At 53.6% G+C, this 25,304-nt stretch overlaps 2 long non-coding RNA genes across 2 annotated transcripts; one reads left to right on the top strand and one right to left on the bottom strand.

Moving 5' to 3' along the window:
- Positions 1-14,162: 14,162 nt before the first annotated feature.
- LOC145513070 (uncharacterized) lies at positions 14,163-22,099 on the bottom strand. The gene is made up of 3 exons (XR_014059090.1): positions 21,817-22,099; positions 16,623-16,807; positions 14,163-15,188 (listed from the first exon to the last, which is right to left on the bottom strand). It is a non-coding gene; the product is annotated as an uncharacterized LOC145513070 (long non-coding RNA).
- An 88-nt stretch (positions 22,100-22,187) lies between these two features.
- LOC145513069 (uncharacterized) lies at positions 22,188-24,665 on the top strand. Its single transcript, XR_014059089.1, has 2 exons — positions 22,188-22,420; positions 24,406-24,665. It is a non-coding gene; the product is annotated as an uncharacterized LOC145513069 (long non-coding RNA).
- The last annotated feature ends 639 nt before the right edge of the window (positions 24,666-25,304 follow it).

The following is a 25,304-nucleotide window of genomic DNA, read 5'->3' as shown; positions in this document are numbered from 1 at the left end:
AGAAAGTGACACTGTGATCTGATTCATACCAGTAAATATGTGATTTACATTTAATTCTGAGTAACCTTTCTGGGCTCGGCGAGGTGTGAAGGAATCTGATGGGCCCGGCTCCGTGGAGGGGGAGGCGGTTCATATTCATTAAGACCTCCACATCAGCCGGCTGAAGGCTGACGGCCCTCAGCCTGCCCTCCTCCCGCTCACCTCCAGGGTCACGGCTCCAGGGAGGCCCGCAGTCACACCAGCTGCCACCTGGGGTGGCAGGTGTGGGTAGCCGTGAGGGCTGGAGGTGCGAAGAGAGATTCGGAGGGAAATAAACAGCGAGTCCACGGGCGACACTGTCCAGGCTGACAGCACTCCAGATTGCTGCATTAGCTGTATTGATCTCTTGAGGGTGAAGAGGGTATTGATTGAGGGAGCCCCAGACGTCTCCTTTGTACATATTTACAAGGCACTGTTCAGCCACCTTTGGTTCATGCAGGTCTGGGTGGAGAGAGACATGTCAGGGAAGGAAGGCTGACGTCTCTGGGCTGAGAGCAAGGGAGGTATTTCTGGCCCCCAGACTACATATTTGAGGTTTGATTACCTGAGCTGCGATCTTTGCAGGTGTACATGACCTGCTGAGTTTGGAAGGCAAAAGAAGTGCTCAGAGGGAAAAAAATGTGCTTCTCCCTTGGAGGGAAGCCTAGACCCTCTGAGACCTTCAGCTTGCCTGTCCTCTTAAGGGGAATGTCTGTAATGAATAATGAGACTCTGAGAGCTACTGTCTGTTGAAAGCTTACTGGATGCCAGGCACCAGGCAGAGGCCTCATGCACCCTCTCATCGAACCCTTTCACCAGTTTCTGAAGGAGCCAGTGCTCTTACTCCCGCTTTGAGGATGAGGATCCCATCATGATTATGATTTGGGATGGTGAGCCCTACGGGGTATCAGACCAGAGTGAGGTGGCAGCGGGTCATGGCCTGTTAGAGGGGCCCCTTACTCTGTTGGAGTATGGGCCTATGGTCAGTACTTCACTAGAGTTGTTTTTCATTTGCATGAGCCCTATTTTCCCAACCACACAGAGCCCGATGCCTTTGAGTAACTAGAAGAAATGAGAATACAGACTCTGCCCACCCCCCACCCATCGCACCGGGACCTTTGGCCCCAGTTGGGGTCTGGACCACCCAGAAATCCTTCAGGAAGAAAAGGTCTGGACACTCTGCGGATGCAGATTCAGGTGGCGGGCAAGGTCCCGGTGGTGACATATGGAACTCTCTAAGCAAGGATGGCTTGGCCCCTTTCTGGACTGCAGACTTAGGGTGGTAGCTCTGCAGACCCATCCACCCATGTGGCCTGGGAGCTGCCTGAGGGCAGGGTGGTGGCCCTCAGGATCAGACAGTGGCCCCCGTACTATAAGTATTCAGGAAGGTCTTTTGGAATAAGTGCTCCTTGATTGTCTCACCAAAGTTTAAGTGGGGTAAGTAAAATGAGGGTGATGTGGGGATTCCGCCTAGGTCGCCACTGTGGCCGTCCACCAGCAGCAAGGCAGCAAGCACCCTTGAGGCGTGTTCGTTAGACACAATGATGCACCCTGGGCTCTGAACTCCAGGCTGGTCCCTGGACAGGGTGGCCATGGGAAGAGGGCATTGGACCCTCTGGGCTAAAAAGGGTTAGGAGCGAGCCACTATGGAGCTGTGAGAGGTACTTGGCCCGAGAGAGAGCTAGGGAAGATGGGAGCTCTGGGAAATCCCCTGGGGTGAAGGACGGCTGAGCTGGAAGCTGAGGGTGGACAGAGCACCCACCAGCTAGGCCAAGAGATGGAGAAGATGGATCATAAGAGAATCAGAAACCCCAGGGCAGGCAGTGTTTGTGTGTGAAAGGACAGGGGAGAGTACACCTGTCCCAGGTGCAGGACAGGTTGGGAACACTGAACTTCTTTCTGAGGGTGACAGGGAGCTAGTGAAAGTTTGGGCAGAAGAACATTTGAATCCATGATGCATTTTGAAAGCTCACTCCAGCTGTTCTGCAGGGTCCTAAGGAAGAAGGGAGCCTGGCCAGGCAATGGAAGCTACCAGCCGGGGGAGGTCTGGGAAGGATAAGGGAAGCAGGCCGGGCAAAGAAAGGATCAGAAGTGATTGCTGATCTGCCTGTAAAACGTGAACAGCATCCAGGACATTGCTCCGGTTTCTGGCCTTTGCAATTGGGAGGAAGTGGTACCCATTCCTGGCCCAGATTGGACAAGACCTTTGGGAGGAGGGATGATGTGCTCAATTGTGGACCCACTGAATGCGAAACACCTGGTGAGATGTCTGGAGGGCAGCAGAATGCTGACTTAAGGGGCAGGAGAGGGGTCCACGTGCAAAGATGTGCGGGTCATATCAGCTCAGAGATGGCAAGTAAAGATGTAGGAGCCAAGAGCAGACCTCTAGGCAACACCACGTGTAGGAAGAGAGGATGCTGTGCCTGTGATCCGGATGGTGCTGCCAGCAGCAGGGGGTGGGGCCAGCGGGGAGACAATGGTGTCCGGCAGCCAAGGCGAGAAAGTGTATCAGGAAGAGGAAGTGGTCGGCAGCATCGGCTCCCATCCGCAGACCATGTGGGATGTGGAGTTAAAAGCGTCCACTAGATTTAGCAACAAAGAGGTCAGAGGTGGCTGTGAGAGGCCAGCCCCTGGGGCCTGGAGGGACCGAAGCCAGACTGAGGGAGGTGGGAGGTGAGGAAGTGGGAAATGCTTGTGCAGACACCCCTGGTTAAGAGGTTTGGCTGTAAAGGAAAGGCCAGGGTGGGGTAATAGCTGGCAGGGCCAGCTGGTCCAGAAAGGGATGTTTTCAAGACAGAAGAGGCTGTTGTCCAGGCGCCAGGAGCCAGGTTGAGGATGCAGCAGATAAGGGGCTAATGGGTTGAACGAGTGTCTGCGGAGGTGTGGGTCCGGGCTGGGCAGGGGAACCTCTGCAGTGGAGGCAGGGAGAAGGCAGGAGGGATGGGCTTGGAGACACACCCATCTGCAGGTTTGGCAGTGAAGACAGGGCGTGTGGGTCCCACTGTGCAGGAAGCTGAGTCCTGGGGTCCTGTGCTAGTGGCACTGCCCTGTTCCTTGGTTCCTTTTGTGCCAGGACTGATATCAGCCCCACTCCTGAGAGTCAGCAGGGAGTCAGTGAGCTGGGGGCCAGGGAGCAGCAAGGATGCTTGTGTGTATGTGTGTGTGTGTGTGCGTGTGCACTCGCACATGCATGCAAGCTTGGGAAGGCTGAGGGGAAGGAGTTTCACTGCAGGGGGTTGGATAAAAAGGCACAAAAGCCCAGAAAAAGGAATTCTTCGCAGGCCCATGAGGCCCAGGGCCTGAGATGGAGCCAGTTTCCTCTGCAGGGAGCCTTCAGCTCGTGAGTGAGTAATTAGGGATAATAATAGCAAGACGGACTGGTTTCTAATCTGTGCTTGACATCTGCCATGCAAAATGTCACGGAATGACTGTGTGGCGGAATGGGTCCCCAGACGGGCGTCGTCCTGGGCCAGCCGATTGCACCCTCCCCTTGCCCACCTCCCTTCTCCATTGTCCAGAATGAGGCCTCTCTCCTCCCACAGAAGCCACCAGACACGGGGCCCAGTGGCACAAAACAAATCCCCTTATGCAGGGGCAGAGCTTGGCCTGAGTCAGCTGGGTCTGGTACGAGCCTGCCCTTCTGGCTGTAACTGTTTTCTGTGTTCACCTCCCAAGGCCAGATTCTTTTCCACTCGGGAGCCAGGTTCTCAAGTCCTGTTGCCTTCTCTAGGAAAGCGTAGCTGTGATTCCTGTTTATGTAACTGTTTTTCCTTTCCCAGCATCTGCTAGGTTGAGGGGAGGGAGGGAAAGCCTCACTTAGTTTTCTTGAAGGTTCTACTGTGTCGAAGACTTTGGGTCAGGATGGGGGCTTGGCTGGCCTCCAGAAAGACAGAGGTGGGGCCATTGGAGAAGGTTGTGCTGGGTGTACACTTCTCAAAGGCACCCTGGCAGGAATGGGGGTGCGGCTAGGGGGCAAGTGGAACCTGAACCCCGCCCCACCCCACCCCCCACCCCTGGGTCCACTAGCCAGGCCTAAAGCCCTGCACGGGCCGTCTGCCGAGAGAGGGCACTGTTTTTCAGTCCACACAAAGGCACGGTGTAGGCCACCTGAGTGTCCCCAGAAAGGCTTTCAGATCCCTGTCCCCACTCAGGGTGACTTCCACCAACAGAGGCGTGTGACAAGAACCTGGCACTCTGGATCTACTGCTCCGGTGTCGCAGAGGAGACCTGGAAATTGGAGGATTTTCATCTTGCAGGCTCCTTGGAAGGGCGGGGGTGCGGGGGCGTGTGGCATCAGGAGGAGGCAGGCGAGAGCTTGGTGAAGATCCAGGAGGACAGGTTCGTGCTTCCAGGAAGGAGGGTGAGCAGGGGACAGTACTGGCTGCCAGCCCAGCCCTGCCACGCTCTCCTGGGAGGAGGCCCTTGGCAAATCATTCTCCATCCCCATGCCTCAGTTTCCCTGTCTGACAAACCCAGAGGGAGGGAGAAGGTGGAACCAGAGGGATGATTGGATGTGGAAGCATGAGAGACAGGCTCTGCCATCCACCCGCTGGCTCTGCAACTTCGGTCAGGTCATTGGATGCATCCAAACTTCACTTCTCAACAGAAGGCCACTCGGCCTCAGCCTCTTGGCCGGTCACCCGGGCCTGGGTTTGGGTTCCCATTGCCCTTCCTCTCCCCCACCCGCCCACCTCTCCTTCCTGGGGGGGGGAATAAACCAGAATAGGACCTGTCTCTCCTTCAGGGGGAGGGGTTCCGTTTCCATCAGCCCTCGGGGAGCAAGAGGAACAGGAAAATTACAGTATCAGCATGGAAATTACAATTGGAGGCGTCTGATTCACCCGGGAGGGTGACTCGTTTCTCTTTTTTTATTTTTAGTCACTATTATCTTGGCAAGGAGGCCTGTGCTCATTAACCTGTACTGCTAGAGCGGAGACTCTGCAAAACAGGCAGGTGAAAAAAACCTGCCCCCTCCCATCCCCTCTACTCCCACCACTTATTTATAGTCTTCCTTCCCTCTGGTGAATTAATTAACTTGTGCTCAGGGCCTCGGACACTCGCTCTTGTGTTTAGTTGGTGTCCCTTTGAGGCCAGCGTGTAGAGAGACCGGAATGGGCGGGAAGGTGGGGCTGCTGGCTGCAACCCAGCCCGGCCCGACCTCCCCTACTCCAGCTCTGAGCCCTTCCCCAGATCATCCCTGTCCCCAGGGAGTGGGATTGGGGGTGGGGGTGGGGGGTCCCTGGTACCCAAGCTTCACTCCTTAGAGGCTTAAGCAGTCTGGGATTTTAAAAGCCAGTCAGTCTGTCCCCATTTGCAGAATTTGAGAATAGACTGAGGGGAAAAAGTCCACAATACTTCCCCTTCTCTCAGCAGGGAAGCAAGGGCCCAAGATACAAGACTTCAAAATTCCCTGGTCCTAGAGCAGTACATGGGTGGGTGCTGAATCGCACAAGCAGGGGTGCATGGAAGGGGGAGCTGGGGGGGATTCCGATGGGTGGTACAGAGAATGCAGGGCACCCCCACAGGGCCCCTGTGAGCAAAGATGGGAAGAAGGTTTGCACAAGGGAGCATGAGGGACCCTGTAGGACGGAATTCTCAAGCCCAGCCTCCTATTTCACAGATGGGGAGACTGAGGGCCAGAGAGAGACAGCATTTGACTAATTCATTCAGCCAGCCAGGCAGCCATTCCTTCCTTCAACACTTATTTAATAAGTCCACAGCTGTGGATGAAGGCTACCCTGTTCTGTCCTCATAGTGCCCATAATGCTGCCTTTGTCTCGTGTCTAACTAGGAGCTGGTGTGCAGTGTCCACCAGGCTACCCCTGTCCCAGGTCTGGCACATTGTAGGGGTGAGTTATTGTTCGGGGACTTCTTTGTCCAAGGTTACTCCTGGGGACCACACTACAACCAGCACCACAACCATCTTCCCATCGCCCTATCAGCATGCCCGAGGTCCCTCTAAACACACCAAATTATGTAGGAAGAGCACCCTGGCCTTGTCAGTGCATCATCGACAAGCATCCTCCACGTGCTCCCAGCCCTGTTCCCCTAGATGGAGTCCCCTGTGTCCCAGAGTACCCCCCAGTCCCCAAACACCCAGGGTCCAGAGAGACCCCAGGGAAGGCATCTGGACCAGGACATACAGAGGGGTGAGCTCCCATCACCTGCCACAAGCCCCTTGGGAGCCTAAAGCCCCAGACACCCAGTGTCCAGTTTTACAATCACTTGCTCTCAAAGTGGGTGGCTGATCTGGCCATGGGTTCCTCTGGAGAGGCTGCTCTCAGGACATGGCTCTTGTGGGAGGGCCACACATGCTTCTTTCTCCCTCGAGCAAGGCTAACTCCTAGAGGAAGGGGGTTGGGAGGGGCTAGTCCCGGATCCCACCCCAGGATTCCAGTATCATCTACTCGTCAGGCCATACTGTGCCACTGCTCAGGATAGAGGTCAGCTCCATCCTGCTCCAGGGCTTCACCTTGCATCCCATGAATGACCTCGCGGAGCAGGCTTTAGGTCCAGCCCTCTGTGCCAGTTTGGGAATGGGGTCAGGTGTCTGCCCACTTTCAGCACCTTGAACGACCTTGCTGAGTATCAGTGATTAGTATCCATCAGCACTGTGATATTATGAAAATCACTACAATTAAAGCTGGTGGGTTGAGGGGCTTCCCTGGTAGTCCAGTGGTTAAGAATCTGTCTGCCAATGTGGGAGACATGGATTTGATCCCTGATCCAGGAAGATCCCACATGCCTCAGAGCAATTAAGCCCGTGTGCCACATTTACTGATCCTGTGCTCTAGAGCCAGGGAGCTGCAACTACTGAAGCTGGCACACCCTAGAGCCCATGCTCCGTAACGAGAAGCCACCGCAATAAGCCCACATACTGCAACTAGAGAGTAGCCACCACTCACCACAACTAGAGAAAGGCCCATGTAGCAACAAAGACACAGAGCAGCCAAAAATTAATTAATTAATTAATTAAAAAAAAAACTGGCAAGTTGGCCTTGCTCTGTGCTGCAGCTTCTGTGACTGCCTTAGAGGAAATTCCCCACCCTCTGGCCCCACCCCTCCCCAGTCCACCACCTTGGGATCTTCCTGGGGCTGGGAGAGACCTTCACGCACCAGACCACCAGACGCATTTGCCCCAGCTCAACCCCCAGGGCTGAGGCCAAGTTCTCCCAGCACAGTTGTGTGCCTAAAATTACCTCCTTATGCCTGCAATTTGCCATTTGCACCTTCCAAATAGAGTGCAACTGGCTAATTGCCATGGCAATTAGGTAATTGCAGGTGCAATTAGCATCTCTCTAGCAAAGTAGAGAGAGAGGAGATGGAGGGAGAGGGGGATCAGAGAGAGGAAATGTAAGAGCAGGCAAGGAAGACCAGAAGTGGTGGGAGAGAAGCCTGGGGCATGGGGAAGAAAGAGAACAGAGTAGGTGGACAAGGAGAAGATGGTTGGAGAGAGGAAAGGGGTGTGTGCTAAGAAAAATAAATCAATAAGCCAAGACCCCTGTCCTAGAAGAGCTGATGGCCAGGAGGTGAGGATGAGATCTAGGCATGGCAAGGAAATGGAGGAAAAGGCAACATAGGCTGGCCGCGTCTGCGGGGCTTCCAGGGGGAGCCGAGGCTGGGCCAGGACAAAGGGAGACAGGTGGCCCCGGAGTGCTCCAGGAGGAGTCGAGTTTCCTGAGGTGTGAGAGCCCGAGTCTGGGCCCTGTGAGAGGCTAGAGGCAGCACTGTTCAATAGAGCATTCTGCCATGGTGGAAATTTTCTGCATCTGCACCATCCATGCAGTAACCACCAGCCACGTGTGGTGGACAAGGACATTAGATGTGGCCAGCACATCTGCCTTTTCATTTTATTTAACTTTAGGTTAAAATGTCAATAGCCACAAGGACAGCACAGACTGCTAGAGGAGTGGGGGTGAGACTTGGTAAGGGCTCCGTAGAAACTGTCTTCCTCCCAGTCTGAGAAACCAGGCAGGTGGTCCCAGGTACTGACATGGAGAGGACAGAGGAGGAGCTGAAAGGAACAGGCAGGTCCCGTGTTTGGATGTGGACTTATTCAGTTTGGGTGCAGGTGAGCCACCAGGAGGAGGTGTTTAGTGGACCAATGGAAGTTTGGGATTAAAGCCTCTACCTCTGTCTCCACCCGTACTCTCAGCTCTGCACAGGTGTTTCCCAACATCCTAGTCTGTGAATGCTCCATGGTCTGGGAGGAAGACAAGCCTGGGCATTCCCCCTGCCCCTCTAATCCCATGTTCCCCAGTCTCAAACCCAACCCAGGACTCCTGTTCGGTTTTACAGCAAAACAAGCTTTCAGAGAGATAATGCAGATTAGCAGGGTGACCGTGCTCACACTCATATGCATTCACACCCAAAAATACAACTACATACAGGGTTACACAGTCACATGTGGACATACACACACACACACACAGAGAATGCTTAGGGCACCTATTCCTAGTGATCCCGGGGCCACAGACATAGGAGCTTAGAGGCGTCCACTCTGTGCAGGGAGCACCTGTAAGAGTCAAGAAGGACTCAGTCGGCTCAAGGTGTAGAGCTTGGAGACCCCCTGAAGGGCTGCATTCGGAACCTAGTGGTCACTGGGTCCTTTTTCTTCCCCTGCCTCGGTGTGGAAGGGATATTCCGTGGTGGCTCAGATGGTAAAGAATCTGCCTGAAATGCAGGACACCGGGGTTCGATCCCTGGGTCAAGAAGACTCCCTGGAGAAAGGAATGGCTGCCTACTCTGGTATTCTTACCTGGAGAATTCCATGGACAGAGGGGCCTGGCAGGCTATAGAGTCCATGGGGTCACAAAGAGTTGGACATGCCTGAGCAACCGACACTCGGGGTGGGCAGGGCTTCAGCCTGGCTGGGGTTGTGAATGTTAGGCTGTCTTTGGGGAGGGGTGTGACCCCCATACTTCATGTAGCATGCCCAGCCTCACCCCTGAGGTCTCCTGGCCATCTTCCCTTGCCTCCCACCTCACAGCACCCTCCCTGCTCACTCCTTAGCTCTGCCATCCCAGGGCTCCTCCCATTTCCACTTTGGCTCCTCCTTCTCTCGTGTCCTCCCACACAGCCTCTGGCTCTTTCTCTTCCTGTGCTAGAACCAGACATTCCAATCCACATGGAACTCTCACCCAAGGATGACCACACAAGACTTCCAGAACATTCTTTCTTTTGCTGATACTGGAGCCTGCCTGAGAAAGCCTTCAAGGTCTCTGAACTTCAGCAGCAAGATGAATAGATCAGCCGCCAGGCTGAGAGAGGCGACAGCACACTCTGTAGCTGACAAAGGGTGAAGGCCCTTTGCACAGTCTGCATCTGAGGATACGTGTGTGCATGCGCCTGTGTGTGTGTACGCGCTGCAGTTTCCTTTTCAGCAGCATCTGGTCCCAGTGTGCAGTACCCTGGGAAGGCCTGGAGTGGCACTCCCAGAGCTTTGGTTTGAGTGGGCAGCATTCGATTTTACAGAGCACTGTGGCTGAAACAGCGTGTGACCACAGAGGTGCCCTCCCTTCCTGGAATCCTGTAGTGGGACGAGTCCTTCCTTGTTGTCCCCCTGTGCCTGATACAGGCCTGGCACAAAGGAGTGGGTCAGCCACAGGGGGTCTAGAGATGGCCAGAGCCTGAGCCTCTGAATTCCTGGTCTGTCTGTCTGCCCTCTCATGGTTGTACTGCTCAAGTCCAGGCAGGCAATGGGGAGGTACACATCTGAGATCCTGTGCCAGGATGCAAAGTGAGGAGGGAGCAGGTGGGCAGGAAGGACATGGATTCATATATTCAGCCCCAAACCCATCTGCCCTCAAGGCCAGGCAGTGGGACCACCCTCATCTCCCCAAACCTCATTCTGAGGCTGCACATCCTCATTTGGCACACACACACACACACACACACACACACACACACACACACACACACACACACACACACACACACACGCCAAGACCTCCCTCTGCGATGATTTCAACTTGACCTCATCTGTATAAATGTCAGGCAGAAAAAGCAGAGCTTGGAGCTATTCTTTAGAATCCTGTTTGGATTTCCCTACAGAAAATCCATTAGGATGGGGGAGGGTGTGAGGGAGGTCCAAGAGGGAGGGGATATATATATATGTATGACTTATTCACTTCATTGTACAGCAGAAACTAACACAACATTGTAAAGTAATTATATTCCAATAAAATACCTCTATTAGTTGTTAGAGGCTGGGGTCAGGGCACATAGGGCAGAGGAAACAACAGTCTGCTTAGGAAGAAAAGGAATTTATTACAGGATTTTATCTGGATCGCTAAATCAGTTTTTTGGGGGACCAGAGACCCAAACATGGAAGCTGCACAGCCAGAGAAATGAAGCTGAAGGCCACCCTCCAGGACTGGCCATGGAGACCCCGCAGTTCTCTTGGCCAGCACGATTGGTGCCAACCCTGAGCCCTGCCCACAGCACCATCTTAGAAAAAAGACTGATCCACTGGCATCTCTGCCAAAACAGGTCCTTGCCATACCTGCTTCTGCACACGCCTAACTTTAGATCTGCGTCACATGTGGAAACATCTGTTGGGCTGAGCCAAGTCCATGGCTACACCCTTGCTGCAGAGGAGGCTGCAAAACTAGTGTGTTGTCCTGCAGAGGCAGGGACCCAAGAACCAAGATTCCTAGAGGGCAGTTGCTGTTCACCCAAGGTTGACAGACAGCCCAACACTCCAGCTACCCAAGCCTAGTCCTGTCCCCAGCCCTCCCTCCCAGTTTTTCTCAGCCCCATGTGACCTGCCCCAGGGGTCCCTTTGCCTTGGGGCAGGTCTCTGGGGCTTGCAGAAACAGGGGGGTGGGAGTGTCAGTAAACCACAAGCTGTGCCTTTCTGGTGACCTCTTGGACACTTTGTTATGTGGCCTCTGGGATTGCTTATCCTTCTCTGTCCCTTTTACTTCTTCCTCTAAAAGATGGCAGCCATAGGGGTCAACAGTTGTGGGGTGGTGGAAGAAACTGCTCACAGTTGGTGATGTTAGGATTTGACACCTGCTCTGCTTTCTCTGGGTTTCCCTGGTAGCTCAGACAGTAAAGAATCCACCTGCCATGCCAGACACCCGGGTTTGATCCCTGGGTTGGGAAGATGCCCTGGAGAAGGGAATGGCAACCTATTCCAGTATTCTTGCCTGGAGAATTCTATGGGCAGAGGAGCCTGGAGGGCTACAGCCCACGGTGTCACAAAGAGTCAGACACAACTGAGCCATTAACTCATACACGCTTTCTCTTGGCTGTGTGACCTTGGGCAGCTACTTAACATCTCTGAACTTTAGCTTTCTCCCCCACAATACAGGACAAGGAGGACTATCTATAGGGAGTCTGTGGAAGCAATAAGTGGTAGGTGCTGGGGCATGCCAGAGGCTCAGGAAATGTAGGACCAAGGGCACTTGGGCCTGTACCCCTCAGACGGCCACTGGGATAAGCAAGCTCAGCAGCTCCCCACCCCAACAAAGGCCTCAGAGAATCTTGGATACCCAGAGGGTTGGGAGATGATGGAGTCTAACCTCCTCTTTCACGGAGCTGTCCTTGGCAGGCGATACACATATCACCCCCCTCTGGGGTGCACTGAAACCACGTCCTGCCTCTGTTCCTACGTGCCCTGCTGTGCCTCATCACCCAGGTCCTCCCTGCCCCGAGGAAGCAGTCATGCGCCCTCCCCACTCTGGGCCCTGTGGTCCTAGGACCAGTGCTTTCTTTGAAGAGAGGAAGATGGAAGTAGGCAACGCTGAGCCTCACCAGCAAAAGGCCTCTCTCCTGTTGGAATCAAGGATGTTTAAAGGGGAAGGGCAGCGCTTTGAACAGGGAAGTTCCCTTAAGTCAGAAATAGTCATTCTTCTCAGAGAAGATTCTGGGAGGCCAGTCGATTTTGGGTGTGGGTTACCGTGCTGAGCTATGGTGTCTGCCTGGAACCCTGTGTTGAGAATTCTAAAACAGTTCCTGATTTAGTGGGAAGGAACACTGGGATTGATTAGTGATGTCTGCCTTGGGTGTGGGCGAAATACACACGTAGCCTGTATTGCCATTGTGGATCTCAATGTCTGCTCAAGAGGTCCAGACCTACTCACTTCCCTTCCCTGTCCCCCGTTGGTCTCCTTTCCTTGAAAGTTCCCTAGAAAAAGGGATCTGTCAGAGAAGACACTGTTTAAAGAGAACTCTCCCTGGCCTCCAACCATGGTATGGTTGTTTTATTTCTCATTCATTCCTCCTTTTCTCCTAAATGATGAGGGTTGAAAGCAGTGGTTCTCAATTGGGGCAGTTTGCCACCCAGGAGACATCCAGCAAGGTCAAGAGACACTTTTGGTTGTTAAAATGCAAGAGGGTGGGGAGAGAGGAGAGGGTGGCTGCTACTGATGTAGTGGGTGGGGGCCAGGGATGCTGTTAGGCACTCTACAACACACAGACCAGGCCCCTAAAACAAAGAATTATCTGGTCCAAACTGTCAATAGTGCCTGAGAAATAAGGTCTAGAGAACACATGGCTTTCTTGCCCCTATGGGATTGATCTGCTGGGCTCCTACCCCAGTGTTTCTGAACTTCCAGGCTTGAATCAACTGCTCCTTCCTGCTCACAACCTCTCCATCACTGACCTCACTTTACCCTTCCAGCGTGGCTCACAAATCCTTCAGTATCTCCCTCCACCCCAGCCTCATCTGTCACCCAAATGTTTTCACTTGCTATTTCCTGTACTTCCCCCTCCTATTCATATAGCAACCTCTATTCATCCTTAAAAATTCAGATTAGACATCACCTCCTCCAGGAAGCCTTCCCTGCCTCAACCTCCAAGGAAACTGATGTAAATCAGCTACCCCTTTGTGCTGCTTCTGTGTCTTGCAAACTCTTTACTGTTGTACCTTCGCCTTCCATTGTATTTGTTTTAATTGTTTAAATGACCACTTTCTTCCTGTGACCATGTAGTTTTTGAAAGCAGGGACTGGGTTTTATTCATTTCCTTACTCCCAGAGGAGCCCAGTGCTTGGCATACTGTAAGAGCCCAGTAAAGGAGACTGCTGGGCTACTGGTCCAGTCTTGCCTGGGTGTGACCCCCAGGGTGGGTCCCTGTTGGATTTCCTACAGTAGAGCTGGTAGGAGAGTGAGCTCAGGTCCAACTCTGCTCCTCACAGGTTGAGTGACCTTAGGCAGGATGCTTCATCTCCCTGTGTCTCAGGTCCCTCTGCAAAATGAGGATGACAACCAAACCTACCAATGGCTGTCATGATGAAGTCAGTTAATACATGCAAAGTGTTTAGAGCAGCGTCTGTTAAATCGCAGGGGCTCACGCGGAGTAAACACTGATCTTTAGATGGCCACCCTGCTCATGTCACACCATAGTCTGCCTCGCATGCTCTCTGGCTGTCCCTTTTCCTCCCGAACATGTCTATCTCGAAAGCGTGACTGCCTTTCCCTGTGGCTGCCACCTAGTTCCTATCACGGATGTCTTCCCGAACATTCAAATGTGCCAAATGTGCCAGACTTCCAGGCTGTGCTCCCCCCCTTCTCTCTCCTTGGGCTCCCCCAGGCCCAGCCCCCTAGCCCCCATCTGACCTGAGCCCCCTCCCATCAGCCCCCCAGTGCCTAGCAGAGAGCCAGGCCTCTTCCATTCACTGGGGAAGTCCTTGCTGGCTGAGCGAATGACTGATGGGATTTGTCAAGTGGGAGCTGAGGGCTGCAGGGGAGGCAGGGGGAGGCTGAGGCAGGGGGAGAGGGGAGGCAGGCCTCTCCAGAAGGCTCAGGGGCTGTTTCCAGGCTGGCTGATTGGTCTTGACAAGCAGGATGGAGGCTGAGCAGCCCCTTGTCCTCTGCACTTTAAAAGGCCAGCGCCCCTCCCAGAATCTTTCCTTGGAGACCTGCTAAAATAATACATTTAGACCTGCCAAACCCAATCGCTTCCGTCTGTCAGGCTCCCTGCAAATAGCACTTCTTAGCAGAGCTCAGCGAAAATACGATTCCAAACAGCATGGGGGCAATCATACATCAATCGAAGAAAAACATTTTTCCCCTTCCCTTCCACCAGCCCCCATAATTGCATTTTAAAACCGTTCCTGTGTTTCTGGGAGAGACACCACGGTACCTGTTGCTTTTTAACTCAGAGCTGAGCGATGCGGCAAAATGAGGCTAAACACAGCAAAGTTATTTTGATTTATTTCCTAACGTCAGAATTTGGAACTTGCTGCGGGGACTCAGCCGCAAGAAGACGAGCTGATGAAAATGTATTTTTCCCTGTCGTTACTCTTTTAAATAGACGGGTGTTTTATTCTTCCTTTTTGCCACTTTGCTGTGCTAGACTGAGCTTTATGACATCCTGGCATGCCTGTGCTTTGCTTCTCAGCATCAGAATGTCTGCCCCCACCCTCTGGCCTCTTCTTCCCCATGCCCAGAGCTGCAATGCCCTGAAGAGAGTTCTGTCTTGGGGATCAGCATTGCCCTCTTTAGGGTCCAGTTTTAAAGTAGCCTCCCCACCCCGGGGCTGGAGGGGGATGTCACCAAGGCCTCACTGGGAGCATCTGTAGCATCCTTTCCTCTTTGACTTGGAGGGTGGGGAAGGAAATGGAGGAAGAAAGGGAGTTATTGAGGGGCTGGAGGAAGGAAAGGAGAGAGAAGGAGGATTTGAAGATGAACGTGGACAGCTGCCACCGTTTGCCATTGACCAAACCAAACTGGTCAGTGAATTTAGAGGCAGGGAACCCCTGACCACCACTTAATAGCTGGGAGGTGGTCTTGGGCTGGGTCCCACCTACAGAATAGGGTTAAGCATAACCTGCCTTCCTGTCCTGTGAGATCCAGGTCTTAGTGCCCAATACAATGACCAGAAAGGGCTCAGAGCTCTCCTCCAAAGCCTGGCCAGCTCCTGGGTATTCACTGGGGGCTCAGAGTCCAGCCCCTCTGTCTCGGGCTCTCCATGGCCACAGACCACTCCTCAGGCTGTGCAGCAGACCTGCCAGCAAGTGATGGACTGTCTGGGCATTGTCCCCATGCGTCCCACCTTCACTGCTGGCTCGGGAGACTCAGATCCACTGTCTCCTCCACCAGGAGCCCTTTTCCTCCTCTGAAGGGCTCCCCTCCTACCCCAGAGGTGCATCCACACAGTTCTTTCAACAGAGATTGTTCTCTTCCCCAGAGGAATGCCAGGGCCAGCTGTAAGGTTGTTTTCTACTTTGAAAGTGAAATGAATTAATTAGCAGAGCCTTGTAATCTGGAACCCCACCCTTGCAGGCCCCCCTCACCCCCTGACACCCTAGTGCTGGCTGGGGTCACCTCCGACTCCTCGATCCCTCATGCATCTGCCTCCCCTCTGTGCAGCCCAAGCCCACGAGGATGCCATTCTGGAATACCTCGAGCCCCACATGCCCTGGAAAGCAAGATCCATGCTGGAAGCCCAGCATGGCTTTTGAAGACTGAAGCTGAGGACAGTTCCTCCTCCTGGGAGGTGGTGGGAAAGAGCACTGTTCTGGGAGTCAGTCCAACTATCTGTCAGCCCTTCTGTCAACCCCAGCATTGCCTAGCCTGCGTCACTGGTCAAGAGGGCATGAGATGTTCCTTTGCAGATGGGGACAGTTGAGGCCTAAGTGCCACTGGTTCCCTCAGACACTGGACAGAAGCCCCCAGCCTTCTCTGAGCCCAGGCTATCTCCTGCCTGTTCATGTGGAGAATCAGGCAGCTGTGTAGGTGGGAGCTGCCTGCCAGCAGGGTCTCAAGGGCAGGCCCAGCAGGTTGCCACGGAGATGCCATTATTAACAGAGCTAATGGCTGCTCTGTGCAGTTAGCAGCACAGATTACAAGGCCCTGGAGCTCTTGCACCAGTGGTCTGCTCCTTCGGGGTAGGTCTCTGCCCTCCACCCCACAAGAGGTGTGAGCAGCAGAGCAGTGCATCAGGCTGCCCCAGCCACCTGCATCCTTGAACACTCTGTGAGCTTGGGCAAGCTGTCCATCCCCTTCCACATCTCAGCTCCCTGCCCACAAAGTGTGGGTCCTCATAGGGATGTGGTGAGGATTAAATAAAGTCATCTCTGCCCACACAAAAGAAGAACTCAGTGAATGTAAGCCATGACCATCTAGGTCTCTTCCCTCTGAGGCCCAGAGAGGGCAAGAATTCAGGGCAAGGACCATGGGGTCCTGGCTGTCACTTAGGTCTCCTCTCTTCTGTACCATGTATTTCAAACAAATCTTGGCTTGTGCTGTTCCCATCCCGCTGAAGCACCCTCCCCACTCTGGTGTTTAAATGATGTCCTGACCCCCAAACCAGCCTTATAGCCTCCAGGAAGCTGTCTACAGGTCCCTGGGCTCACACTGGCTCCTCCTCTCTCTGACTGTGTAGGCACTTCATCATAGCCTGCAGTTTCTCTCTGAGTAGCTGTTTCCTTTTTTCCCGGTCTTGACCAGCCTCTCACTGAAATCTACCTGTCAGCATCCTGGCCAAACGGTTGGCCCACCCTCTTTGGGTGGTCATGAGCTCACCCGTTATAGAGGGCGGAAGCCTTCTATAAACAAGCCAGGAAATGAAACTTATTAGGTCATAGATCTGGCCCCATGTGCCCCACCTGTGAAATGGAGGTGATATCGTAGCTATTGGTTACAGGGACTCACCCTAAGTCAAGCCGTAGACTTTCTTGTCTATTCTAGCCTCACAACCTTCTTTTTCAGGCAAGATGACACAGGTTCAGCATGGCTGAGTAACTTCCCCAGCGTCACACAGCAACTTGCAGAGCTGGGTCTTCTAGAACTCAGGTCTTCCTGGCCCACAGCCAGGGGTCTAAGCTGCCTTGGATTCCCTGAGGAAGAGAAGTCAAGGTCAAAGGGCAGGAGCCAGGAAGTAGGCCCAGAGGTCTCTACCACAACTCCCCAGCCTGTCTGGGACTCCTGGGACTTGATCAGGCTGATTTATTTTCCTAGCAGAGCAGGAGGCTGTGGGAGGCCCCCGAGAAAGGTGTGGGTAGCCGTTTCCATCTACCTCTCCTGGGACAATTCAGAGAGGAGCAGGTGTCCACAGCCCCCACTTCTAAAGGAAACAAGGTGGTAGATCTGGCCCCAGTTGGGCCTGAGTCTCTTGCCTCTCAGAGAAACTGTGCTGGCGAAGAGAACAGCGCTGGAGTTTGGAGGGGCATTTCTCTGCTCCTGAGGCTTCCCAGGTGGCACAGTGGTAAAGAATCCACCTGCCAATGCAGGAGACTCAAGAGTCTTGGGTTCAATCCCTGGATCGGGAAGATCCCCTGGAGAAGGAAATGACAAGCCACTCCACTATTCTTGCCTGGAGAATCCAATGCACAGAGGAGCCTGGTGGGCCACAGTCCATGGGGTCACAGAGAGTCAGACACTATGCTATGCTTCACACTTCTCTGCTTCTGCTCCACCTGGCTCCCCCTCCCTCTCCCTCTTCCCTGCCCCTTGAGGAGGAGGTCCTCAGGGGGTGTTCTGTGATTAGAGGCTGGTTCTGGCGAACTGGCCCCCACCGAAAGGAAAGTGGCTTCCTCAGGGCCTCAGAGCAAGCCAGCTTCGCTCTAGTACCCACGTTGGGGAAGTCCCGCAGGCTATGGAAATGATGAAGCTGCTCCCTCATGACAGCTCGGCTACCTTGCACCCAGGGTACTGTGGAGCAACAAAACCCATGAGACCGCAGAGACCTTCTAGAACACGGGGATCGTGAGGCCCAGAGAAGAAAGGCTGAGCATTAGATTACGGAGAGGACCAGCTGGGCTGGGGAGTGAGAGCTGCATAGACCACAAATACAGAATGAGAAAGATGGACCAGCGCGGGACGTGTGGTTGCCTTAAATAAACACCCAGTGCTGGCATCTGGGGCCAACAGCCTTAGCCCCAGGCAGAGGGGGAAAATGTCCATTTGGTGTCGTTTTTGAGAAGTCTTGGGAATTTGATTTCGGTTTTGAAAAGAGCTCAAGTGAAGCATGAACAGGCAACCGGGGAAATATTGCAGGAAAATCCCCATTGAACTGGCACCGGATGCTCTGGTTTGGGTCCTGGCTGGCCTGCTGTTGCTGGGTGACTTAATGCCCTTGCCAAGCTTCTCTGTCTCCTTTATCTGTCAAGTACAGAAAATAATACTACTGCCTCAGATTCCCAAGGGGCTGATGGAAGATCCAGCACACAAAAACAATCAGTTAGAAGCCCCAGGAACAGAAGAGGCTGTTGTTGCTCATACACATACAAGGCAGGACAAGTCTAGCCTTGGAGAAGGGACCAGGATTTGTTCCCGCAATAAAAGGTGTTCTAACAGAGCCACACTAACAGAACGACTTCTCTAGTGGCTCAGACAGTAACGAATCTGCCTGCAATGCAGGAGACCTGGGTTTGATCCCTGGGTCGAGAAGATCCCATGGAGAAGGGGATGGCAACTCTCTCCAGTTTTCTTGCCTGGAGAATTTTATGGACAGAGGAGCCTAGATAGCTACAGTCCATGGGGTTGCAAAGAGTTGGACACGCCTGAACTGAGCGATTAACACGTGCACTAATACACTAACAGTCAGCATGGACCAAACACTGCCAGGTACAGAGTGTACCAAAGGGCCACTTCACTCCGGGAACTCACTTTGACCCTTCAAGATGGCTTTCCTTACACCCCTTTTCAGATGAACCATCAGGGATCCAGAGAGGTAACAAGACTTGCTGATGATCACCCAGCTGGTACCTAAGTTCCTGCAGGTGCAGAAACTTCAACTGAGACCTTTCTGCTTCTCGGGCCACCACCCTATCTATGTGATGTTAAGTCTCTGTGTACATGCGTGCTAAGTTGCTTCAGTCAAGTTTGACTCTTTGTGACCCTATGGACTGTAGCTCACCAGGCTCCTCTGTCCAAGGGATTCTCCAGGCAAGCATACTGGAGTGGGTTGCCATGCCCTCCTTCAGGGGGTCTTCCCAACCCAGGGATCGAACATACACCTCTTATATTTCCTGCAGTAGCAGGCAGGTTCTTTACCACTAGTGCCACCTGGGAAACCCATGTAACAGACAGAGAATGGGATTTGGGAGGTAAGGCTCCAGCCTGGAGACCAGCCTTAGGGAGCTACCCAACCTCATGACTCAGAAGGAGGGAAGAGTGGTCTTGACATCTGCTCTGCCCCATGGGCTGTTGTAAGGATGTACTTAATGTCTTAAACTCGAATCTGAAGCTGTGCATGTTGTTAATCACTCAGTCGTGTCTGACTCTGCGACCCCATGGACTGTCTGGCTCCTCTGTCCATGGAATTCTCCAGGCAAGAATACTGGATTGGATTGCCATTCCCTTTTCCAGGGGACCTTCCCAACCCAGAGATCAAACATGGGCTCCTGTCTTACAGGCAGATTCTTTACCATTTGAGCCACCAGGGAAGCCTGAAGCTCTGCATGGTAATCATAATTGTTAGAATAATAACCTGGCTGCTGAAGTCATTTAGAGATGGTTGCAATGACTTCTCTGCCCAGGGAGGGCTGCACCTGGGCCAGCCAGGGCACTGGGACTATCAGAGAACACTCCAAGATCTCAGAGAGGCACCTGCCGAGCCTGGTTCTCACAACCTTTATGGACAGGAGCCTACCCTCTCCCCACGCTGTGCCTACGACCTGCTTCCACTCTCACTGGGAGTTTGTGGGTGGCCTTGACAGGCCAAAGCTGTTTCAGTCAGAGAGGCTTCTCACTCAGACCTTTCCTGAAGCCTTTCTGATTCCTGCTTCCGGCATCCGTCTCCCTGTCAGGGAGTGTAGCAAAGGCGCTGGGTGTGGGCAGAGACTAGAAAAGCAGCACACAATGGTGGCAGAGGGTTGTGCTGCCATTGCAGCCAGCCCTCGGGAGAGGGGGAGCTTCTCCTCAGCTCAAAGGAATCCTGCAAGTGTTGACTTGAGCAGATGGAAGGGGGAGTAGGGACTGAAGTTACAAGCAGGAACAGTGGCTAAAGCAGAGGTGGAGACGTGGGAATGGGGTGGGAGGATGAAGGAACAAACCTGGTCTAAAAGGTTACATGGCGATGACAGATCTCAAAAGACCCAGAAACCAAGGCTGAACTTAGGTTGTCAGCAGGAGGAAGTGAGGAGCCCCCTGCAGACTCTTGGGCAGGTGAGGAGTGAAAGAAGGGGACACATCCATCCTGCCTCTGAGACTGCTGTTATTGTGGCGTAACGGGGGCCTGGAAGGGAGGCAGAGGGTCCCCAGGGCCCATCCTCCCCCACAACCACCAGATGCTGCAGGCCACGGAAGTGGCCGTGTGATAGCCCCCCCATACGCACCCCCCCCACCTGGTGTGGCTTTCGTGGTCAGCCTCTCAGCAGACAACAGAGCCAGCCACAGGCAGCTCCGCCTGAGGTCACCCCCACGGTGACCCCGAGCTCATGCAAATGAGCATGGAAGAAGTGACAAGGGCACCTGGGAGCAGGGCTTCCTTTCTCAGGCCCTGGTGGGCAGGTGGGCCGTGGGGAGCCAGCAGAGGCTGGGGGTTAGTTTGAACACGGCAAGCTCAGCCTCTTCACGTCAGGCACCCAGAGAGGCAAAGGCTCTGCGTTCAGGGCCTGTCTCCCACACACCAGGCCACCTGGGCAAGTTACCTCTCTCTGGACCCCCGCTTCCTCAAAACCAGTAGAGAGAGGTGGGTATGTGTGGTGGTCCTCCCGATGTACCGGATGAACTTTCTGCTCCAACCCAGGAGACCTGACATTCCCATGGGGGTCATGAAGTCACACGCCCACGGGTCCCAGCGGGTGACATAGTGGGCGTGAGGACACCTGATAGGCAGATCGAGCCTAACTGAGCCTGGTTCCTCTGACTCTAGAGGTTCATGTGGGCCAAGCAGACAGAATGCAGGCATGTACCAGCCCAAGGCCGCTGGCAGAAGCCCCTGCTTCCTCCTTTGGGAGTTTCTGAGGGAAATCTGGTGGCTTTGAGAAGGAAAAAGCCCTGGGCAGATAGGACATCTTCTCCTGGAGTGAGCAGAGAGGATGCTGGGCTTCTCCCAGGCTCTGGAGCCTCCATCCCCTGCTGACTACACCTCCAGCTTCCTTCCACTCTGACCAGGCCACCTGCTTTCAAATTTCACACCTCTCTGTGCCTCAGCTTCCTCATCTATGAAATGGGTCTGATGAGCCTTTCTCCTTTAGGGTAACCACAAAGAGAAAACCAGCTAATCCATGTAAAGCAGCCAGTGGTACCCAAATGGGACCTGTTGGTGTGGTAAGTGGGCGATTCTTATTCAGCGGTGGCCAAGGATTGGGCCCCCATTAATATCATTTAAAGAGGAAATAGGTGGGCCAGGAAGTGGTTTTGTGCTCCCCTAGGGCTGGCACCCTGCTGCCCATGAACTAACTAACCTGCTCACCAGCTTCTTCAGTAGCTCTGACTGGCCCCTCTCCACGCTGGTGCCTTCTTGATCAGGAGTGTGACACTCTGGAAGCTCACACTCCCTAGTAAGCAGGCACATCAAAGTTAGGGAAGCATGTGGCAGTAATCCACACAGGGGTACCTGCCAGCTAAGGCCTTTGAGGCCCAGTGATTCTGAGACAAGATATTACTGTTCCCACTTCACAGATGAGAAAACCAAAGCTCAGAATGGGGATGTGACTTGCCCACGGTCACTCGGTAGAGAAGCTGGCCTACAAGAGCAGGTCTCCTCAGACAGACACCTGCCACCACACCTGAGGCTGAACAGCTCTGGGCTCAGTTGCCTCATTTATAGAATGGGCTTACAGCATCCATCCTGTGCCAGGCAAAGGAGGTAGAGGACGGCAGGGGTTCTAGCCCAAAGCTGGACCACACAGCCAACTGCCCCTTCCTGGGACCACCAGGAAAACAGGAAATGGCTTACCCAGGCTTCTCACTCAGCCCTTGGTTCTGGCATCAACTCCAAGCCCGGAAGGGGCTATTCTGAGCAGTTATCAAAGGACCCCTTGAGGGCAGTATCTGTGTCAGGAGCCCAGGGCTGTGGTGGGTTATACACTGCAGACAAACAACAGCATTTGAGAGGGCTGGAGACCCTCTGCTATGGCATTCTAAGGGTCTGAGTCCTGCAGGTGGGGTCTGAGGAAGGATCTCAAGACACCTAGATGATGACGGAGCAGGCCTGGTGGGGAGATGAGATTTCAGCAGCCAGAGGAGTTGGGGATCCCCAAGGGAGGAGGCTAGATGACATCACAAAGACCGCAGGAAATGAAATGCCACCCTGTGTGTGTAGAGCCTGGGAGGCTGGGTGGGAACCTCCCCGGGCCTGGAGTCCAGACCCCAGGCCACTCCCCTTGACCCTTTGACTCCACAAAGGGAAGGCTGCAGCCCGGAATTCATACCCAGTGTGTTTCTGCCTAAGCCCTAGCAGCTGTGCGCGCCCCTTTGGTCCATTCATTGGTGCAAGTATGTAACATATCCTTAGGATCGAAGGTGCAGACCCGCTGTAAAGCATCAAAAGACGCAGAAGGGTATGCCATGTGAGCCAAGTTCTTTCCTTGCCCTGGTCCTCTCATCAACTCTGCTACACACAGGCCTCCACCTTGACTAGTTTCTCTAAAGCCTTCCGGATACTATTATGTGTGCTTTTGCTAACACAGTTGTACACACTACCTGTGCATGTGCACATGTGTGTGTGCACGTGCATATCCTTCTCCTCTCTTTTCACCCAAATGGTAGTGGATCTTGGAGCCCTTTGGTTATCAGAACACAGAAGCCACACCCTTTTTTAGCAGTTTCAAAGAATAGTAATTATTTTGTGTGCTTCTGTGTGTTGATTGTGTATGGTTGGGACGGTGCCTGTTTCATGTGGTGTGGCTCAGGGTCCCCTGTGCTGGTTGTGTGTAGAATTCTGTTGTTTGGACACCACTTTTTTTTTAATACCACCCCCCCATTGATCATTTGGGCTTCCCAGGTGGTACTAGGGGTAAAGAATCACCTGCCAATGCAAGAGACATAAGAGATGTGGGTTTGATCCCTGGGTCAAGCAGATCCCCTGGAGAAGGAAATGGCAATTCACTCCAGTATTATTCCTTTTATTTTTTGGCCACACCACTTAGCATGTGGGATCTTAGTTTCCCAACCAGGGACTGAACCCATGCCCCTGCATTGGAAGCAGAGAGTCACTGGACCACCAGGGCAGTCCCATTCAGCTGATTGTCAACGTTTTCCTTTTATAAATAATGCCAGGATGAATGCAGAGTCCATACTTCATACATTTATCTGAGGGATGCTGGCTTCGAGTTGGGTTTGCTGGGTCAAGGGAAGGAGCATGTGCAGCTGTGATGCGGTCACCACTTCCCCTCCCCCGAGGTGGCCCTGCCTCCTGTTCCTGAACACACTTCCCCCCACTGCCTCCCCCCTACACCCTCCCTTTCCATCCACACACAGAGCTGCCGCACTTTGATCTTTTCCATCTGACGGTTGAAAGAGGGTCTCTCCTTGAAGTTTTCATTTGCATTTCTCTTATGAGGAAGGCGAACTTTTCTTGTGTTTAAGAGCCATCTATATATTCTTTCAAAAACTGTCTTCCTATCCTGGGCCCGTTTCTAGAACTGGGGCATTTGTGTTTTTTCCTTGCTGGGTGGGAACTCCTGGCCCTTTAAAGACATCAGTCATTATCTTTGCAATAGGAGCTGCAGTTTTGTTTCTCAGTTGATTGCTTGTCTTCATGTCTGGGGTCACCCCGTGCTTATCCTCCGTGGCCCACTTTAAAGTTCAAAAGTCTTTGGGAGGAGGAATGAGTTCAGTTCCTAATCCCCAGTGTGACTGTGGGCCGGGGGCTTCCCCGGGCTCATGTTCTCATCTATAAAATGGGTGGGAGCATCAGTGGTCTCTGAAATCGTCCCAGTCCCACTGATCTGAGATTGAGGTCTAAGCTCTGAATGATCAGACCTGGGGCAAAGGGGCTCTGAGTGCCAAGAGGGTGGTGGGAATGGGCTGGAGCAGGACAGGGCCGGAAAGAGGAAGCGGGTACCGAGACAGGCAGCTGACCTCAGTGCTACCTCGGGCAGGCTCACGATGCCTCCTCTCCCCAGTCCATAGGGAGCAAGGGGCCTGGAGTGCCAGCCAAGGTCCAAAGGGGCCTGGATCTCAGGGCTGTAACCATGGAGGCCTCTGCCAACCCTGGGCTTGAGAGTCCCACTAGGATGGCACAGTGAGCCGCTGACCCTGGAAGGTGGCCTGGGAGACACCACTCTGACCTGGCTGAGCTCCAGAGATCCAGGCCCCAGCATCATCCTGCGAGAGGGAGGCTGGAGCCCAGCCACTCGAGGGATAAGCTGAGGCCCCCCACCTGTGGGCAGCCACACCACGTGAACCCAGGCTCCCCGTTGTCATTGTCCTGTTCCACACCTGGGTCGAGGCCTTGAAATGATAGGATGAGTTCCTATCCACAGAGGCCTTGCTTGTGTCCAGCTCCATGCGTACACTTGACCCTCACCTGTCACACCCCCAGCTCACTCTCTCCAGCAGGTCCCTGGGGGCTCTGCTGTGCTGCCTCCGGACAGATGAAGAAGCCAAGGCCCATCTACACAGACACAGCCAGAGGAAGCAGGGTGAGAGGAGGCAGCAGCCATTGCTCAACAGAGAATGCCCGTCTGAGCTCCATTCTGCCACCCCCCGACTACCACCACCACCATGGAGGCTGAGCTCAGGGGCCGGGCCTTCCTTCCCAGGCTGGTCCCCGACGTGTCCTTGAATAAACCCTGAGAACAGCGCTGTCTTCCATAATGCTGCACCCACCCCAGGACCTGGCCCCGGCTACTGCTCTGTTACCTTCGTCATGTGAATCAGAAAAGTTTCTGGGCCCAGGAATCATAGAGAGGGGGCACAGCCCTGCAGGAAGGGGCAGGACTCTGGCTGGGGACTGGAGGAGGCCCCTTGGATATCTTCTCCTCTGGCCTCTTTTTTTTTTTTTTTTTTTAATGAATTAGTTTATTTATTTGGCTGCACCAGGTTTAGTTGCAGTATGTGGGATTCATATATATATAAATGTATGTACAGACTTCCCTGATAGCTCAGTTGGTAAAGAATCCACTTGCAATGCAGGAGACCCCGGTTCAATTCCTGGGTTGAGAAGATCTGCTGGAGAAGGGATAGGCTACCCACTCCAGTGGTCTTGGGCTTCCCTTGTGGCTCAGCTGGTAAAGAAACCGCCTGCAATGGGGGAGACCTGGGTTTGATCCCTGGGTTGGAAAGATCCCCTCGAGAAGGGAAAGGCTACCCACTCCAGTATCTAATTTATTTACTTATTTATGGCTGCACTGGGTCTTTGTTGCTGTGCTTGGGCTTACTCTTTGTTGCAGTTCCAGGGCATCTCGTTGTGGTGCCTTCTCTTATTTCAAAACACAGGCT

Source organism: Giraffa tippelskirchi, chromosome 7 (genome assembly GCF_054371585.1).
Source record: "Giraffa tippelskirchi isolate mGirTip1 chromosome 7, T2T-mGirTip1v1.2.pri, whole genome shotgun sequence".
Taxonomy (NCBI): domain Eukaryota; kingdom Metazoa; phylum Chordata; class Mammalia; order Artiodactyla; family Giraffidae; genus Giraffa; species Giraffa tippelskirchi.
Note: the sequence above shows the minus strand (reverse complement) of the source record. Positions and strands in the feature narration are given on the sequence as shown.